Raw genomic sequence first — 16,932 nt, forward strand, 5'->3', positions numbered from 1 at the left:
TATTTACCCTAATATTAATCAGGTCTCTGCATAGTCCTAGAAAATCTATGTCACAAGTCTCAATGAAATGTGATGATTAGTACTTGACATATCAGGTGAAAAGCTGAAAATTAACTAATTATGCTAATAAGGTGATTAATATGCACAAATATTGATCCAAAAACTAATTAGGTCTCTTCACAGTCCTCAAGTAACTATATACCAGGTTTCATTGAAATGTGATCATTACTACTTGAAATATCAAGAGCTGAAAATTAATTAATTATGAAAATTAGGTAATTAATATGTACTGATATTACCCGAAAAAGTATCAGGTCTGTGAAATGTCATATGACATCTATGTACCAAGTTTTACTGAAATGTTATGATTAGTACTTGAGATATCAGTGGAAAAGCCAAAAATTGATTAATCATTATGCAAATTAGGTAATTAATATAAACAGATTTATACCCAAAATTAATCAAATCTGCGCATTAATTCAGAGCTTCCATGTGCCAAGTTTCATCAAAATCCAATGAGTGGTTCTTCAAATATCAGTGAAACAGTCATGGAACAGCCTAATATCAGTTAATTATCATGCAAATTAGGTAATTAATATTCATGGTTTTTTACCCAAAACTAATCAAATCTGTGCATTAGTTCAGAGCATCCATGTGTCTAGTTTCATCAAAATCCAATGAGTGGTTTTTCAGATATCAGTGGAACAGTCATGGAACAGCTAAAAATCAGCTAATTATTATGCAAATTACCCAAAACTAATCTTGAATACATGGTTGTGTTATTAGCCCTGTACTTTTTAATTTAGGTATCAATAATCTAAATCTTACAATTGCATCAACTTACAATTAATACTAGTAAAGTTAATTTATTATTACTGGTACATGCAGATGATCTTGTGTTGATTTCAAAAACAAATATTGCAGGAAGCTTTGAATAAATAATATGAATATTACCAAAAATGGAATATCAAAATATATTTGGAAACTAGCAGCCTCTCTGCTGTTTGTGATGCATGCTCTGAAAGCAATGACTAAGAAGCAATTTAAACTTAATGCTAGCTGCTTTAATACCGCAAGACACCAATTTTCTTGATTTTGTTGCAGAGAATATTTCACTAAAAGTAGAGAATTGAAGATATCTTTATGAAATGAACAAATCTAATAGAGGTCTACCCAAGCTGCATGTGTACAAGTATCAAAGAATTTGGACTACTGGTTTTGAAGGACAAGTCAAAAATATGTTTTTTGATGAAAAATGACGAAAATAATTGCTAACAAGACATGAAATGTCACAGTCCCCGTTATTTGATTATAAAGTTGTACAAGGAACATCTGCAAACATGTGAATAAATATGTACTCTTTGTGGTTACAACTCATCATAAAGTGATTTCCGATGATCTAGTTTTGTACTGACAACTAAAAACTTCCACTGACCCATGTTCAGAATCTCAGAGTACACAAGTGCAACAAAACTATTTGTCATACATGTATACTTGCTCAAGAAACTGCATTCATAAATCTGAGTGAACCTTGATGTACATGACTTCTTTGTTAATCAGGTCTTAGTATATTACCAGGACCTGGGTTTGTTTCAACATCACCACTGGACATCAGAATCATTCTCATGTTGTCAAATACAATTTGTTATTAACACAGTAAGGTTTATTATTTAAAATGTATTCATTGTACATAGAACAACATCTGTTAATTTAAACAATTGTAAAAGCTTTGTTTTCAGAGCAAGTAAAGGTTGGTCTGCTCATAACCTTCAATGGAGAAGTAACAATAATTGTTTGATGTCTTTTTAGTGCAGTGATACATGTATTATTGCATTTCAATTATTATTAATGGGTATAAAATACTGTAAACCATTTAATTTTGACTTCTAGATACCGATATATTCAGGATTTTATGAAATTTGTGTACAACATTTCAATAAAGTCCCTGACACTCCATGTTCACATATTCAATTCAGTTCACAGCACCACTGTAAAAAAAAAAGTTTAAAATGAGTATAGTCAAAGATATACACATGTGGGTTCATAAGACATATGTACCAAAATGAGTTGGTTCTAGAGATTAGTATCACAAGATTTTTACTCTCCGTGATTCAATATCAGTCCTATGTATAACGCTGTGTTGATCAGGCGAACTAATTGACAATGGCCCTATATACATGTATCGCTATGAAATCACAGTAGTTTTGTATTCTTCTTGCATTTCGACCATGGAAAAATATTTGTTTTTGAAGAAAAACAAAAACTATTTTTTTAGCATAAATTCTAGTAACTGAAATGCAGGATTGGTAAAGAACAAGACAATACGCAAGATTGATAAACCTTCAGCGAGCACTCCTGAAATTTCAGATCATTGGTACCATGTTTTTGGATACATTCAATGACCTAATACATAAAATCACATTTGTTATTGCTCAATCACTTGACCCTGTATGGCACAAGATTGCAAGCTTCTATCATAAAATTGGGTTATTTATTTGATGCAACGAAACATGCATTCACAGCAGACGGAAATTCGTTTGAGATATTACTGGATTTTTGTATTCAGTTTTCCATTTCAACCACCATCATCACTTAGTAAGCTGTGATCGCGCATTGGGATACTGACTAATTCACAGACAACAAAATAAAGATTTTCAATAACATACAAGTAATCCCACAGTTGATGATTGTATGGCAATTACAAGGCTTCGCCAGTTTTACTTTGGAAGAAGTTGAAAACAGGTAACAGGAAGGGGCTACATGACTACATCTTTTTTTTTTGAATTTTAATTAAGCATGATTTTTTTTTTTTAAATGTCTATTTCAGGGCAACAGAAACAAAAACAATAAATGTGTAGGTAGGCATTTTAACAATTGCACAATTAATATTGGATGAAAACATCATTACCGATATAAATCATAATCATAATTAAAAATAGGATCACATTTAATTTAGTCAGTTTTCATAATGAAATGCATAATAACATGTACTTATAAATTTGAATAAGGTTCAACAGCCTTTTTATTTAGTGTCAGTTTATACACCATAAAACCTCTGGTTTAGGTGTCACACTCAGAAAAGAGTGAAAGGCCTTTGGTTCATAGGCATCGCGAAATGTTGGAATTGAATCCCCCCAAAAAATTCACATACTGTAACATGCATTATTTTTGTTATAATCTTGTTGATAACGAAAAGTAAAGTATGTTCTAAAAGAAGTTTCGAATAAATACAAACATGAATACATTGCTTAGTGGTTAGTACCGGTAGCAAATGATCACGGTAGCACAATCTGGTCATTCTGTGTTTCGCAAGTGAATAACTGACTTGTTTTCGAAGAATTGCAATTGTTGATTATTATTCAGTAATGATTATAATAACGCACAACAATTTAATTCTTTGCATTTTTATAATCTGGAAGTAATATTCAACTTAGTTTCATCGTAAACGAATGATTTCGGTCGAATGTAAATGCTCGAATCGATACGAGATCCGCCATGTTCTCATTTACACGTGGCTCATTTAAATATCTTAATGACGGTTCAGTGACCTCGTGGTGAACGCAACGCGGTAGTAGATTTATCGATGTTCTAGCAAGATCTTTATGCTTTGATTTTGACGGGGAAAATGGCATGATTTTTTTTTAATCAAAAAATTAGTTGTTTTCAAAATATAAACTGAGCATTCAAAGAATAATTTAACATTGTTCGCAGCTCATTGTTGAAACGAAGCTTACCCATTCGGGCTATTCACAATAGGTGTCAATGACTACGGTAAAATATAAAGTAGACTCTTTTAGGCGCCATGAGTGAATGAAATATCTAAAATATTCAAAAAAAAAACTAAAAAAAAAATGCCATAAAAATGCCGGGCGATTTCATGGTCCGTTTCAGACTACTCGCCTGACCGTCCATACACGTGTTGTCACTGCACATCGGCCATGTTGAATCGCACGAGATCGACAAAATCTTCATTACAACTAACAGTTTAATGCTCACAACATAAAAATACGAATATAATCATAGGCAACCTACTATTATATAATAAATAAGTTGATCAACACAGGGACATTCTCCCCCCCTCCCCCGAGTTGTGGATATTTCGGAAATCGCGACACAAGCAAAATACCGGATAACGATTTACTTGAAACTATGTCCCCATGAATTAATCGTCCGTGTACAATAACTTGACAGGGTATACTAGTTTCGTAGATTGGAGACAATTGTTTGCTTTTTTGCCTTTTCACAAGAATATAAAGCTGGCAATCATCATAATATTCACGTCCATACGTACGTCACGGAATGTACACCAATCGTACCCCAAAATACATTCAATTTTGCTGAAACTGGAGAACTTACCTTTGCAAACACTTCTCCTATGCCGCCTTCTTGAAGTTCTTGAAATCAAATAAGGTTACTAGTTCTTCTAGTAACTAGTGAATGAGACCACTGAACCGAACAGAATACATGTATAAACAGTACTATAATAAATTGCACGCAATGGAGAAATCACGTGCTGTAGCGTTACTCACAGATCTAATCTACTGTAAAATATTTTATTTCAGCTGGAATTATCATTCGCTGAAAAGACTTTTTCTGGCTGTTTTTTGTATTGAATTTATTTTCATTGACTTTTGACAAGTTTGACTGTAAAATATAGGAAAACGGGAATATTCGCTGGATTTTATTTTAACTGAAACATTCCTTCAGCGAAAATAGCAAAAAAATGTTGCAAGCAAAAATAAAGTATTTTACAGTAATTAATTTATTCTGAGCATGCGCAGACTTTCTGTCAATGTTGCCGAGAGAGGTAATTTTTGATAAAATTACGTGCATACTTGGAAGACACTTGTTCATCAACCTGCCAAGTTTCACTGATACCTGCTGTAGAATTTCTGAGAAAATGTTGGAGAGGGAAAACGGACAAAACTTGAATTATAAAGTCCCCTTTTCGGGCTGCGCCTGAACGGGGACTAAAAATAGAGAATTGAAGATGTTGACAGGAAGTGAAAAAATCTTATATAGGTCCCCCCAGAGTACATATACACCAAGAATCATGGCATTCAGGTTAACAAAATATCGAAAATATTATTTTTGAGCCAAAAATGACAAACCTATTCGCTGAAAATAGAGAATTCAGGATATGGTTACGAAATGAACAAATCTGACAGAAGTCCACCTGATATACCTACATATACAATATCAAAGCAATCAGACTAGCAGTTTTCAAGGAGAAGTCGAAAATATAATTTTTTACCAAAAATGACAAAAATATTCATCAAAATTAGAGAAATAAAGATATCATCACGAAAATGAACAAATCTGAGTGAGGGCCACCCAAGTATCAAAGCATTTGAGCTAGCGGTTTTCAAGAAGAAGTCGAAAATAGCATTTTTAACCAAAAATTACAAAAAAGACAATTGAACATATCCACACGAAATGAACAAATCTGAGAGAGAACCACCCAAGGTACCTTCCTAGAAAGTTTCACAGCTATACAGTTTGTGGTTTTAAAGAAGAAGTCGAAAATGTAAAGTTGACGATGGCGACGACGACGGACAATCAGTAATACTATAAGCTCCGCTCGACTTCGTCGACAGCGAAGCTATAAATTAAAGAAAAAATTGGGGTACGGAAATTAAGAATACCAGAAACTGGGAGACAACAAAACAGAAAAAAATCATGAAACAATTGCTTGGCTTCAACAAATATACAAGCAGTCATTGTCACTGACAAGTATCTGTCCAGTTTTTCGTGACTTTCAACATTAGTGGCTGTGCAAAATAATTATTTACACATGCACGACTGAGATCCAGTTCTGAAATGACAGAAATGCTAGATTTTGATAATTTTTTAGCCCCAAATTGGCCGTCATTTGGCCATCTTGAATTGAATCATGAAACAAATGATGTGTGATGATATGTACAGTTTGAATGTGATTGGTATAATACTATACAAATTAGGTATACTAATTAATATAAACAGATATTAACCCAAAACTTATAAGGTGTGTGCTATGACGTCTATGTACCAAGATGATTATTACTTGAGATATTAATTTTTTAATTAATTGTTTTTTAATTAATTGTTTTTTATTTATTTATTTATTTATTTATTTATTTATTTATTTATTTATTTATTTATTTATTTATTTATTTATCCGTACATAATGGTGGCCATTTAATGTTTAAAGTTTAGACACATAGACAACACACAAATGGGATAGAACAATAAAAAAATAATTTAAATGTCAAATTGTTATGGACATGTATTGCAACATGCATAATATGTGCAATCAAATTGGATATGCAAATATCTGGTCATGTGACCAGGTTACTTATTTCTGAATAAATTTGTAGCATATGTTCAGTAATTGAGAGTGAACAAGTCATTGAAAATGACACAGTCCCCGTTAAATTTTTGAGAGTTCTCTTTGTGCTCGTCATATTAAAGATGTGTTGCGTTTAAGACATAGCAAAAAAAAACATAGATCACAAGTGAAAGCATGTCCAAGTTATCACATTTTAAACAAACAAGATGGCCGTCTGTTGGCCAAATTTGATCAAATTGCAAATTGAATTGATGTGTACATGTATTTATTTATGACATGCTAAATATCAATGAAAATGATACATGGGTGACAAAGATATTGTAATATGGCCACAAATAAAAACAGCCGTTATTCGACCATCTTTGATCTGATTATGAAACAAAGTGACATGTATGATGTATGTGCCAAATACAAATGAAAAAGGTACATAAATCTTGGAAATATAGTAGTAAGGCCAAAAAGTCAGGTGACTGTCAATCGGCCATGCTTGATCCAATTTTTAAATAAATTGTCATGGACATGTATCCTAACACGTATAAAGTATGTGCAAAATTTGAATGAAAACTGACAAAGCATGTCCAAGATACCACATTTAAAAAAACAACAAGATGCCTGCCAGTCGGCCATCTTTGATCCAATTGTGAAAGAAATTGTCATGGACATGTATCCTAACATGTACGTATTTTCAAAAAACAAGATGGCTACCAGTCAGCCATTTTGAATCGAATCGCTAAACCACTGCATGTGCATATGTTCCACATAAAGTACTAGGCACATGCAAAGAATGAACGGGATCGGTCCAAAAGTCCATCGGTCCACACGGACGGAGACCGAATTATAAGTCCCCGTTTTCGGGGACTAAAAATAGACTAATCGAGTATCAACAAAAATCAGATTTATTACATGACTTCTAAATTTGCAATCAAATATATAGTCACAAACTTTATATTTTTATTTGCTATTTCTCATACATGTATTTACCCAATCCAAACTCCAGTAAAGTGCATGTCTCCAGTATTCTAAGCATGTGCCAGCTAAACTGTTATGGTGTTACCCAATGACACTCTATCTAACAAGGTTTTCATGTCAGGAAATTAAGGCACTGTACAATTTAATGCGATTGTGAACAGGTACCATGTGACTAACATACATTGTATCTTTGAGAATATACAACTTGTAGTGTCAGTTAAAGTTTACTCATACACATATAATCATAATTTATTGTACAAGCTATTATGAGATACAACCAAATTGTGTAAAAAGAAGATAAAAACAGCCAGTCAGCCATATTGGGTAGAATCTTGACAAAAATCACCTTGCATCTTTGTGAAACAATATATGCCTTAATATCAAGTCTGGATAAACTTAGTGAATGTATTCTCAAGTTCTACAAAAAATTACCATAAAAAGGTAGTTGCTGTACAAAATGGCCAGTCGGCCAATAATGAACATGCCTCAGTATGCCAACAGGTGTTACCAATATTTTAAGTTTGAACACAATGAGCCAGCAAAACTTGAATAATGTTCAATTGTTTATTTAATTATTCCAAATTACTAACATTTACCACAATGCATGGTATGCCGGCATGAAAAAAATGTACTTTTCTAAATTAAAGCAATACAGATTGTATTCTATTCTATCCATAAGCTACAGATACATTGGAATGAACATTTGTTGCTGTTTGGCAATTTAGGCATTTTTGAAACCCCACTTTTTATAGCATAGTTTTGAAAAGTGTAAAAATTTTAAAAATGCCTACCGTGGGGTAACTTGCCTAAAATGTCAAGTGGTAAGCCTTTTCAGCTCAAATTCTGGCCGCTGGCCGCTGACCTCAAATCTACATTTCAAAAACCTACAAGTCCGAAAAATGTAAAGGTTTCAACAGTGCCAAACGTTTCTCTTCAAACTAAAAAATAACTAAAATCAAAATGAGTGTGGTGTACTTAAAATTGCACCAAAACAGTTTTAGCATTTATAAGTTTTATTGCAGCTTCTCATATCATTTAAAATGGATTTACCTTTCACAATGCTTATAGTGGTACATTGTAGAACAAAAAGCACAATAATCAAAGTGGTGATGATGTCTTTCTTTTTAATACTTATTTTTTAAACATGTTGTGGTCTTCATACTGTAGTAAGTAGTCTATGTAAAGTGAATCTGAAAAAGAAAGTGCATTGAATCGACACAAGTATTTTTAGTTTGTGACTGAATGTCAATTACAGCATAAACGTTGAGATACTGACAGGGATGTATTTTAAAGTGAGACTCTTTTATTTCAAAATGTTTACTGTTTGGTTTTCTCCTTATTTGTTTTGCCTTTCTTCATATTTACTAGTAATTCACTCTTATTTCATGGGTTCTTTGTCTATCTTCATGTTAGTTGAACATGCTGTCTAAATTTCACTCATACAATCAATGGGTGACCATGAGGTTGATTGGCTGATAGATATTGTGTGCTGCTAAACTGAATACTGTAAACACATTAATTTATTCACTGGTTTTTAATTTCGCTATTTTCACTGATACATGAAATCCACAAAATTATATGCATGTGAACAAGTAAAATAACAATAGAACTCATTATCTCTGCCAAGTTTGTGGAATTAAAACCCAGTGCAATAGCTCAAAACATCAAAATGGTGAAATTAAATGTCAGTAAAAAAAATGATTTTACAGTATGCTAATTTTCTAAACAATAAATGGCAGTTATATGTTCTCTTCACACAATGCATTAGCTGATAATTGCCACAGAGACAAAAGTGTGATCAATGCAATTTTGGTGATGTTAGAATAAATTTACATGGTTAATCTAAACAACATGACTATTTTGGAGAAGGACGAAGGACTCACAGAATAAGAGGAAGGTATGCAGGCTGATTGGACATAAACTACTGCTAGTGTTTTGGAACTTGTGGATGATTAAAGTTATTGATATATGCTTGCATTACAATACCAAACTGTTTCAATTCTATAATTTGCATTATTTTGAGATGTGATAAATGTCCATATCAGGATAAATTCTTATCGTCCCATAGACGTTCATGTATTCATGTAGCCAAACAAATAGATCATCAGGCACCTGTGGCTAAATTATTCAAGATCAGAGCAATTAACAAGTTAGCTGAGAGAATACATCTCTTTGATAATATAATTAAAATATAGATTCGGTGAAAGAATTCAGGTACCTGGGGATAATTTTCCCCCCAATGGAAAATTTAAGCTCAACAACCAAATGTTGAAAAATACATCCATGAAAGCATTATTTACAATAAAAAACACTATACTAAGTAATAAAATGATATCACCAAATATGTAATTGCCACAACTAAATACTGGCACAGATTGAAATCTCTACCAGAAAGTCACATCCTTCAAGAAAAGAATCAGAACAAAATTTAAATATCCAATAACATCCATCTGTAAACAGCCGAGAAATGGTTGATTTTTAGAATTTTTTAGCACAAAAATGGCCGCCATTCAGCCATCTTGAATCAGATCGTAAAACAAAATTATTTGCATCAAGGTCCTATAATGTCTAATGTATATACCAAGTTTGAACAAAATCCATCCGTAAACAGCCGAGAAATGGTTGATTTTTAGAATTTTTTAGCACAAAAATGGCCGCCATTCAGCCATCTTGAATCAGATCGTAAAACAAAATTAGTTGCATCAAGGTCCTATAATGTCTAATGTATATACCAAATTTGAACAAAATCCATCTGTAAACAGCCGAGAAATGGTTGATTTTTAGGATTTTTTAGCACAAAAATGGCCACCATTCGGCCATCTTGAATCAGATCGTAAAACAAAATGATGTGTATCAAGGTCCTATAATGTCTAATGTATATACCAAGTTTGAACAAAATCCATCTGTAAACAGCTGAGAAATGGTTGATTTTTAGAATTTTTTAGCACAAAAATGGCCACCATTCGGCCATCTTGAATCAGATCGTAAAACAAAACGATGTGTATCAAGGTCCTATAATGTCTAATGTATATACCAAGTTTGAACAAAATCCATTTGTAAACAGCCGAGAAATGCTTGATTTTGATGATTTTTAGCACAAAAATGGCCGCCATTCGGCCATCTTGAATCAGATCGTGAAACAAATTGAAGTGCATATGTATAATATCATGTATGATGTATGTGTGAAGTTTGATTGTGATTGGTCCAGGCATTTCTAAGATACAGGTCCGGACGCACGCACGCACAGACAGACGCACGTATGCATGCACACAGGTACACACAGAGGTCAAAACATAAGTCCCCATTTTTCGACTGCGTCCAAACGGGGACTAAAAACAACTAACAAAGAAATTACACTCACAGCTGACAAATACATATAAACAGACATGGAAAAATCAAATTAGAAATACCAAAGGCACAACAAGGTAACAAATTAAGAACATATCGTATTTTTAAAAAAAGAATTTGAAATGGAAAATTACTTGACAGTAATTACTAAATTTCATTTGAGCAATTGGTTCGGTGTGTAATAAAGCTATTTATAATTGCCAAAATTTCTTTGTACAATCTGGGATAAAACCATTTATTTTCACTATTTTGATGTTTAGAGCATATTCACTGTGCTTTAATTTCACGGATTTGTCAAGAAAACCATTTTATTGTTATTTTACATGTTCACATAGATTTAATTTAGCGGATTTTACTCATCAGCGAAAATAAAACCCAGTGATTTAATTAATGCATTTACAGCACATAACTTGAAAGACACCTTTGTTGTTGAAACAACATGACCAGCTTGTTGAAAAGAAATATTAATAATAGTCTCAGAACTTGTCAGAAGCAGACGACCATTTTCCGTTCACTGCGAGAATCACGCGTTATGCGTGAAATCGAACGTAAAAACAGGACAAACAAAGGTCATAGCGTCGTAGTCGCGTCAAACATTGCGTGGGATTCGACAAACGCGAAAGTATTTCGGGGACATTTCCATGCTTAATAATGTGCTGTCCACATTTGATGATAGGCAATTTCGATTAAGTAAGGGTATTCGGAAGCAATATTCCTCTGTCGAAGATCGGCCGGTCAATGTAAGCTACGAAATAAAGAAATTCTAGTTCAAAATCAAATCTTTCGATTTTTGCGGCAGACGTTCGACGCGCGTCTTTCATGCATCTCGCGAGATCTCGCAATTGTACGGAAAATCACCTAATTCATTACGTTGGTACGCATTATAAAGAGCCTATATTTCTAAGTTGCACATGTACGTGGTAATCGTTACACGGCGTTCAATACGGGACGTATATCGGCTAAACAAAATAACTTACTTGGTTTCGTGTATTCTGAGTTTCGCTTTGAAAATCCCTCTTCGTCATGTCCAAGTAAATTTTCTCCCACCTTCGACGTGTGCGCATTCTTTGTGCGCATAATCGAGTTCGCTCTGTTGTTCCCATTGTTCATTGCGCAGCTCAAACAATCGCGCGCAAGTGCAAGTTGCCACGGGCACTTTAACGCAGAAAAAAATGTCATGGCATGAGCGGATTTCAGGGATTTAGAGGGGGCCGCGGCCCCCCTATTATTAATAACCAACAAGGCTTCGCGCCATCGGCGCTCGCGAACTTGGCCTTTGGCCAACTTATCGCCCCCCCCCCCCTATTCCAGAATCTTAGATCCGCCCCTGCATGGGCTATTTAAATGAAGTACATGTTATTTGGCTCTGAATTACCACTTATGGGCCAGTATGGTGGTCGTTGTGTACTACTTTTTCAAGTTCCTCTGTCAAGTGCCCGTGGTCGGGGCCAGGTTACTCCGGGGGTTACTCACTCATTGATGGATATCACTCATGTAGAAGAGGGGCAAGGGAGATAGCTGGTACAGGTTACAGGAAATAAAAAATGCATTTTACGTTTTTACAGGAAATAAACAGAAAAGTTCCAATTACAGTAAAAAATAGTTTTTTACACTTTACAGATAAAGCAAATTTCTAATTACATTTTTATAATATGCTTGATATTTTGTGTTCCGTCAAGAATCAAAATTGGAAATTGCTTACGAATTACGACAATTAATGAAAATGCTTCATACGCTTACAAAAAATAATATATTTGTACAAATTACGGACAAATAAAATATTTACGTTTATATTTATTTAAATTACATTATACGAAAATAAAATTTACGAAAATACCCCTTGCCGACTTCCATGTATATAGAATTATAGTTATAGTTGAAGTTATTTGCAACATAGAAATACCTTGTCGACCGACGATGACCCAACATTTCAAGACACTCTGCACTATTTATTTATTTCTTACTTTTGTAGTTTATAGGTTTATCATTCGTATATATTTATTGCTAACAGCTCATATAAATGTTCATTTTCTAAAGATGCAGTTTACAATACCCTGTGTGATATATCCATCATTTCTTTTGAGGTATATTATTTTGGATATACTTTTTTAATATTTTATTATTTATTGAATTGATTTACTTATTAATTATCAGGATTCACTTAACTCATACATGCATGAGAACGAATATTCAGGTTTCCATGATTTCTATAGGAACACGATCTCGCCATATTTGACAATATCGTTTGGTGACATGTAATAAAAAATAGTATTTTGTTATGAAATGAAAAATACTGATTATCACGAATTATAGGGATTCGAAATGCTTTTATATGGATTACTATGGAAATTGTTTCAAAATGCCCATTTTTGGCATCTTGTCACATGATTTTCTCTAAAACCATTTGTACCGGATAAAAACTCCAAAAAAATATGGCATATATCCAAATCTATGAGCCCTTTTGAAACAAAATCTTGTGATAACATTTGACTAGGTGACACGTCACACGAACGACTCGGCATGTAAACCGCTGCTAGTTTCTGACAGTATGACCGGAATAATATGAAAGGAACTGTGGATTGAACAAAGACATTTACAAATGTCAGAAAGATTGTTTATGGATATATTCATAATTTGTTGTTGTACATAGTGTAGTTTCAAATTTAATATTCTTTTTCATGGGCAGTAAGTAAGGAATGGGAAAACACATCAACAGAAATCCGTAAGTTTATCTCGCCCACAAGAAATTAGAGACTGAACGATTTACATATATACGTGCTTTTATAGATTTTTGTTAATTGATACTATTATCAACGAATTGGGAATTGGGAAAACTGAGAACAAATAGACGCCCCGCACTAAAAGTCGTGCGTTCCAGCAGACCATCTCTACTGAAAATACGCCACCAACGACGATGACAACAAAAGTTCCGGCATAGTCGAGTTTTACCGCGAACCTTTCATGCGTTTTCGTTGTTCCAGAACTTCTTTGGTGACCACTTCAACCGTTGGCTGATTTTGAAACATTGTTGTTGAATTTTGCCGTGAATGCCATGTCTGATATTATTGACAGGAATGTAATAATGTTCCATTGTGAGGTCATAGCCAGCGCTTTCATGACGCCGTCTCACATGGTGTCCGTCACTGTAACTGTCCTGCTTTATTATGAATGAAATACAAATGGATAATAGATTGTATTATCGGGTTCACTTGAAGTGAAAACGCTTTCAAGGTAAGATCATGTTCTTTTTTCAATATATATATGACGATCAATATCTATATGACGATGGATTGGGTGTTAGTTGCATCATGGTTTATAGTTCCATGGTTGCATGCTGAAAGCCACAGGCTGTCTTTACGTTGCTTGGTTCGTCATGGTGGTTTTGACATAAATCGCCCCTAGAACCAAAATCGCCCTAAGTTATACACTCTACTTTCTTTAGTTCTAGGAGTGTATAACTTAGGGCGATTTTGGTTCTAGGGGCGATTTATGTCAAAACCACAAAGCAAGCAACGTAAAGACTGCCTGTGCTGAAAGCCTGATATCATAGTGAACCATGAGTATATTCCATGATTCACAGTCAATATTAGTTCCAATTCTCATTCGTCCCAGAAGTCAATTGGTTCCAATTCACATCCATGCCACAAGTCAATTCGTCCCAATTCACATTCGTCACACAAGTCAATTCGTCCCACAAGTCGTCACATTCGTCCCACAAGTCAATTTGTCACAATTCTCATTCAACTCACGAGTCAATTCGTTCCAATTCACATTCGTGCCACAAGTCAATTCGTCCCAATAGACCATTTTTCGTTCCAAACAAAGATCATAGCGTCGCAGTGCGTCAAACATCGCGTGGGATTTGACAAACGCAAAAATATTTTGGGGGCATTTCCATGCTTAATAATGTGCTGTACACATTTGATGATAGACAATTTTGATTAAGTCAGGGTATTCAAAAGCAATATTCCTCTGTCGAAGATCGGCCGGTCAATGTGAGCTACGAAATATAGAAATTCCAGTTCAAAATAAAACCGTTCGTTTTTTGCGGAAGACGTTCGTTCGACACGCGTCTTTCATGCATCTCGCGAGATCTCGCAGTTGAACGGAAAATCACCTATTCACATTCGTCACACAAGTCAATTCGTCCAACAAGTCGTCACTTTCGTCCCACAAGTCAATTCGTCCCAATTCACATTCGTCCCACAAGTCGATTCGTTCCAATTCACATCCGTGCCACAAGTCTATTCGTTCCAATTCACATTTGTCCCACAAGTCAATTTGTTCCAATTCACATTCATCTCACACGTCAATTCGTTCCAATTCACATTCGTCCCACAAGTCAATTTGTTCCAATTCACATTCGTCCCACAAGTCAATTTGTTCCAATTCACATTTGTCCCACAAGTCGATTCGTTCCAATTCACATTCGTCCCAATTCACATTCGTCCCACACGTAAATTTGTTTCAATTCACATTCGTCCCACAAGTCAATTTGTTCCAATTCACATTCGTCCCACAAGTCAATTTGTTCCAATTCACATTCGTCTCACACGTCAATTCGTTCCAATTCACATTCGTCCCACAAGTCAATTTGTTCCAATTCACATTCGTCCCACAAGTCAATTTGTTCCAATTCACATTCGTCCCACAAGTTAATTTGTTCAAATTCACATTCGTCCCACAAGTCAATTTGTTTCAATTCACATTCGTTCCACAAGTAAATTTGTTCCAATTCACAATCGTTCCACAAGTCAATTCGTTTCAATTCACATTCGTCCCGCGCGTCAATTTGTTCCAATTCACATTCGTCTCACACGTCAATTTGTTCCAATTCACATTCGTCCCACGCGTCAATTTGTTCCAATTCACATTCGTCCCACGCGTCAATTTGTTCCAATTCACATTCGTCTCACACGTCAATTTGTTCCAATTCACAATCGTCCCACAAGTCAATTTGTTCCAATTCACATTCGTCCCACAAGTCAATTTGTTCCAATTCACAATCGTCCCACAAGTTAATTTGTTCCAATTCACATTCGTCCCACACGTCAATTTGTTCCAATTCACATTCGTCCCACAAGTCAATTTGTTTCAATTCACATTCGTTCCACAAGTCAATTTGTTCCAATTCACATTCGTCCCACAAGTCAATTTGTTCCAATTCACAATTGTCCCACAAGTCGATATAGATTTCATACAATTATACCTTGGGTGGTTCTCCCTCAAATTTGTTAATTTCATGACGATATCTTTTTCTAATTTTGATGAATTTTTTTGACACTTTTAAAATGGCTTCTACTAATATTGCAGCATTATGTCCCCCTAGATTGTTAATTAATTAGACTATTCTTAAACCGCAGGTCCAATTGCTTTGATACTATATATTATGTATTAAGGTAGACCTCTCTCAGATTTGTAAATTTCGTGATGATATCTTCAATTATCTAATTTAGATGAATATTTTTGTTATTCTTTGGTAAATATTGATATTTGTGACTTCTTGTTAAAAACCGCATACATATAGGTGTCTCATGTAGACCTCTCAGATTTGTTCATTTTCTAATGATATTTTTTTGAAACGTGCATTACTAATAGCGGAGCTATCTCAGTTGAGTGGATGCTTGTTGGTAAATATTTTTTTTTTGATAAAATTTGACCATGTTTGAGAGTAGATACTAGTAGTCTCTTCCAGCGTACACTGATAACATTTCCATAAAACGTGGCTCTCTCTTAAAGTATCTTGGCCTCCTATTGAAAAAGGGATGGCCTAATCTAATAACGATCTCCAGACGCCAGTTTGAATCAGGCAGGTGATTCGTTAGCAAGTTTGCTGATGATGTTGGTAATTAGGTGTTCCTTTCATTCGAGCGTTCAAAGTAGAAGATTTTTTTTAAATCATGTGATAAATGTTTGACCAATGGTGTTGTAGGAAGAATCCATTGAAATCATGTGATAAATGTTTGACCAATGGTGTTGTAGGAAGAATCCATTGAAATCATGTGATAAATGTTTGACCAATAGTGTTGTAGGAAGAATCCATTGAAATCATGTGATAAATGTTTGACCAATGGTGTTGTAGGAAGATTACATTGAAATCTTGTGATAAATGTTTGACCAATGGTGTTGTAGGAAGATTACATTGAAATCTTGTGATAAATGTTTGACCAATGGTGTTGTAGGAAAAATCCATTGAAATCATGTGATAAATATTTGACCAATGGTGTTGTAGGAAGATTCCATTGAAATCTTGTGATAAATGTTTGACCAATGGTGTTGTAGGAAGA

General features: G+C 34.3%; 1 long non-coding RNA gene across 1 annotated transcript; it reads right to left on the minus strand.

The window, feature by feature from the left end:
* Positions 1–1,641: 1,641 nt before the first annotated feature.
* Positions 1,642–4,523, minus strand: LOC146750907 (uncharacterized). The gene is made up of 2 exons (XR_014928834.1): positions 4,357–4,523; positions 1,642–1,988 (listed from the first exon to the last, which is right to left on the minus strand). It is a non-coding gene; the product is annotated as an uncharacterized LOC146750907 (long non-coding RNA).
* Positions 4,524–16,932: the final 12,409 nt, after the last annotated feature.

The sequence above is a fragment of the Saccoglossus kowalevskii genome, chromosome 1 (assembly GCF_978046115.1).
Source record: "Saccoglossus kowalevskii chromosome 1, keSacKowa6.1, whole genome shotgun sequence".
NCBI classification, from domain to species: Eukaryota; Metazoa; Hemichordata; class Enteropneusta; family Harrimaniidae; genus Saccoglossus; species Saccoglossus kowalevskii.